This window comes from Adiantum capillus-veneris, chromosome 8 (assembly GCF_014529385.1).
Source record: "Adiantum capillus-veneris isolate H3 chromosome 8, ASM1452938v2, whole genome shotgun sequence".
Lineage (NCBI taxonomy): Eukaryota > Viridiplantae > Streptophyta > Polypodiopsida > Polypodiales > Pteridaceae > Adiantum > Adiantum capillus-veneris.
The window spans coordinates 78,358,563-78,363,035 of record NC_140938.1 but is presented as its reverse complement, the minus strand read 5'-3'; the positions used below and the strand labels follow the sequence as shown (position 1 = coordinate 78,363,035).

At 41.2% G+C, this 4,473-nt stretch overlaps 1 long non-coding RNA gene across 1 annotated transcript; it reads right to left on the bottom strand.

Annotated features, from left to right (window-relative positions):
- Window positions 1-1,432: 1,432 nt before the first annotated feature.
- LOC147452415 (uncharacterized) lies at window positions 1,433-2,723 on the bottom strand. The gene is made up of 4 exons (XR_015188995.1): window positions 2,299-2,723; window positions 2,064-2,183; window positions 1,874-1,986; window positions 1,433-1,761 (listed from the first exon to the last, which is right to left on the bottom strand). It is a non-coding gene; the product is annotated as an uncharacterized LOC147452415 (long non-coding RNA).
- Window positions 2,724-4,473: the final 1,750 nt, after the last annotated feature.

The window sequence follows — 4,473 nt, the reverse complement described above, 5'->3', positions numbered from 1 at the left end:
TGATCATATGATTTCATGAACATGATGATCTAACATGGCTAATGCATCAAATCTCATAAAGCATCATACATGTTCCAACATCAACTTTGGAAGCATCTTGAACAATGGTGCTTTTCGTACTAATTTTGAGCAAACAATGGCACTATTTCATGGTACCAAATTTTTAATACATTACCAAATTTGATGCTATCAGCAATATATCCTAAGACTATTCTATAAGGACGTCATTATGAATATCAATCCAAACAAAATACAAGCAATTAAGTATTGTTATTATCTAAATGTGTTACATGAGAGTCAGTGAGAAAATGTATGGGATGTTTGATAACACGCTTTAAGTCAATTCCTGTTTTCCATACACTATAAGAGGAGCTGTCAAAAACCGCCAACATTGCCGTGGAAAAACAAAGGAGAAAGGAGAGATAGAAAAATTTTTGTGGGCGGCAATAACCGCGGCTACGAACGCGGTAGTGGTTTGTCAACAATAAGCACGGTAATAGTCGCGGCAATATACCCGCTGCTACTAGCGCGACCTTTGCCACTGCTATTACCGCTAAACACCAGTTCAAAAATAAAGGTGCTCATTTGGGCCACCCAAATTTGGGTGGCCCAAATGAGCACCTTTATTTTTTACCTGCATAAAAACAATAAGACATCAATTGTTTTTTGGAAAACTATAAAAAATACTAAAGAACTGAAATTGAATTTAGTTTACCTTGACAATTAAAAATGTAGAAGATCAACTATTTAAAAAAGTTACAAAATCAAAAGTAAATAGTTGTATATACATTGTGCCACATTGGGACTTTACGAAAGTCACTATGGGAGAATGTTGCTGTTACCACATAGCATTACCGCATAAGAGGAGAGAGAGAGGTTTAAGAAAGAGAGAGATTGTATGTTGCAGCCTTGCTGGCGGGTTTTCCGATTTTTTCGCGATTATTACCTCCTGTATTACCGCGCATATAGCCGCGCAGATTACCGCAATAAAGAATCCACTTGGCCGGCCGTCCCCATTCCTCTCCCACTTTTCCCTTTCTATAAATTCTATTCTATTTTGTTACTTTTCAGAAATTGGTACCCCCTTTTTGCATGGAGTGTAAGAAATCCCATTCTCATTGGGATTTTTAGTGCCTCTCTTCTCTTTGCTTGCCTCATCTATTGGTATGATTCTCCTACCAATAGTTCCTCTCTTCTCTTTGCTTGCCTCATCAATAGGTATGATTCTCCTACTGGTATGATTCTCCTACTCTACTCATTTGTACTCCCTGAGATTCTATATCAAAAAATATTTTGTTTCCACCTCAAAATCTTATGTCAACTATGCTTTCATATGAAAATGGCAAGCGAACAATGATTAAAATTGTATTGTCTTGCGTTCATAAACAAATAGCCCTTTTGTACAGCATAAGTAGAGAAAGAAGACAAAATCCAAAAGATATTTATTAATTTTCATCCTCCAAGAGATCTCTACAAGTGCTTGCATCCATGTCCAACCCCATGGTAGCTAAATCAACAAATAAATCTATTGATTCATCCTCTACAGCCTCTCCTATTGAATCATCATCATCCTCTCCATCCTCGTCCTCCTCCTCACTATGGTTGGTTATTGGGAATGGTTGGTTCTCCTCGACCTCAACTGCATCATCGTCATTGGCGTCTTCTTGAGATGGTATGGTGGGATATGCCAAAGTCTCTATGTTCGTATTTGCAAAGATAGATCTGCTCCGTGGTGTGACTGGAATAACATACCAAAGTCGTCTTCGATACATACAAGGCACATAAAACACCTTTGGTCATAGAGCAAACAACAACATGAATGTAGTTTTATATGTATCATATAATATTTTAGTGAGTTGCACATGGACTTTACCTGATCACAACTACTAGGTTGCACCAAGTTGTCGGTCTTTCCGCGATGAAATTGCCCGGAGTCTTACCATATAGAGCCCATTCTCATGACTCTTAACCTCACCCGCAAACCATCTGTAGTCAAAGAGATATTTGTGAAATGTTCTGAAATCCACTTTGATTATCCTCTCTATTGTTCCACATTCCCTCACCTCTTGTGTTGTTGTGTCAAAGTTGCCCATAACTCCACTATCGTGAGTGGTTCGACGCTCATCTATCTTGCGGGTTCGAAAATGACGTCCTTCGGACCACATAGAGTTGAATGTGAAGGCCTGCAAAAACCAATCAGGATAGATGAGAGAGAGAAAGAGATGACACACATACACACACACACACCCACACACACACACACTCGCACACACACACTAAACACATTGAGTATATTACCCTTGGTAGACATCCTCGCACGTCCTCCCATTCTTTAGGGATTATTTGTTCTCCCTGTGCCTTGGCCTTGGTCATGGCATTGTGTATCCACCCAACTGGAATTAGATCAAGGTATTTGGCAAGCTCTTTAGGAAAGGGAGGTGCTCGCCTACCGCCATGAGACCTCTTTCATGCTTCCCTCTCCCTTTCTCTCATTGTACGCACCTCCACATACATATCCACCCATTTGCCCATGATGGGAGCATTGAGTAGACAATGGTTGTTGACTATGGCTTAAAATTCTCTATCCAAAATCAAGAGAGAACCTTTCCCACTTGGAATGTTTGCGTGTTTTTTTGGATCCTCTTCCTCCGTCTTTAAACGAGGCAATGATGGGTCTATTGTGAAAAGATATTGAGAGACATACACAAAAGCCTCTTGTACAATCCAACCCTCTGCCATGCTTTCCTGAACACATGAAACCATTAGTGATTAAAGTAACCAATAAAAATCGTTGTGAATACAATCCAATCCTAATAAGGTTTAAGGCTTAAGATCGATGAATACCTCTGGTTGTGATCGTAGGCTTACAAAGTCTTTCAAGGTCTTTAGGAACCTCTCAAGAAAGAACATCCACCTAGAGTGAACCACACCACAAATGGCTATCTCCTCAACAAGATGGAGCAATAGGTTAACTTGGCTAACAAGGATAGAACGTGGGAATTCATCCTCAATAGCACAAGTTGTGTCAATCGCTAGAAGTCGAACTGTTGGAATGGCTGAAACTTTGATTTCTTTGGAACTCACAAACCTGTAACCAAAAAACCCTTCATAATCTTCATAGTAGTAAAGTTAGTCTTCAAAGTAAAGTTTAGGAGGGAGGATCAAATGTGCTATACCTAAAAACTTCTCCCACCTTGAATATTACAACCTTTACCTTCGTGTCGGCAAATCTACTAATGCTAATTGGAAGCACAAACTATTGCACAAACAAAAAGACTTATTAGTATCCAGAACCCTAAACCACATACACACACACTCACATATACACGCACATACACACACACACATTACTTGAAGAATCTTGTGCCAATCATGGGATTTGAGCCCATACAGTTGTGTGGATCCTCCTTTCTTAGTTTTAGTGAATGCACCCTTGAGCGAACGCATATAACCTGTTGGAGTACGGATGGATGCAATGACTTGTTTCATCCGCTCTTGATCCACCCTTGATAGAATCCAAGGTGCCTTTGGAAGAACCATCTTCCCCCGAGGACCCATGCGAGGTGTGGCCGAAGGAGGGAGCCTCCTTATGGCCCTCATGTCCTCTCTAGCCCCGAATGAATATTTCTTGCCTACTATGTGATCCCATATAGCTTGCCCAACATTTTTGAACACATGCATTGGATCCAATAGGTGTTGGATTTTCAATGAATCCCAATAGGGTAGTGATAAGAAAATAGAGTACCTAGACATACCCCCAAGTGGATCATTGGGAGGAGGCAATGTGTTGTGATGCTCGTTCCAATGTCTTGCCCAATCGGACATGGTCCAATGGAGTGGCTCCATCCCATTTCACGGTGGAGCATAAGATCGATGTGTGGGCGGCAAGAAGCGATGGTTATTGGGGTAGATCACCTTACCAAGTAGAGCGGGTCTCTCTGTCACGAGTGAGGGTCCACAAGTTGGGCATGCACTATGTCCAGATGTCGATAGTCCTATAAAAACAAAAGACATAACCGCATATAAGTGACCAATGCAAAGAAATTAACGAGCGTCACAAAGTATAAGCTTACCAGAAATCTCTCTAAGCCCGGGGTAATCATGCATGGTCCACATGAGAATGCACTTGATCATTGTGCACCGATCACGAAGTGGTCTTGATACATCAAAAACATCTATGCCGTTCCATATCTCTTGAAGCTCTTCAATCAAAGGTGTTAAATATACATCCATGTTCTTCACCTTGTGTTTTCCTAGGACTAGAAGAGAGAGAAAAATGTTCCCCTTCTTGGTTGACTCCCATGGTGGAATGTTGTAGTTCACAACAACAACCACTGGCCAAGTACTCCATGAGGTATCTACCGATGTCCAAATGGGTTTACCCCATCACTAGCCAGACCAAGCCTCAAGTGACGAGGCTCTTCTCTAAACTCCGGCCATGTCTGCTCGATGTGTTGCCATGCTGGCGAGTCA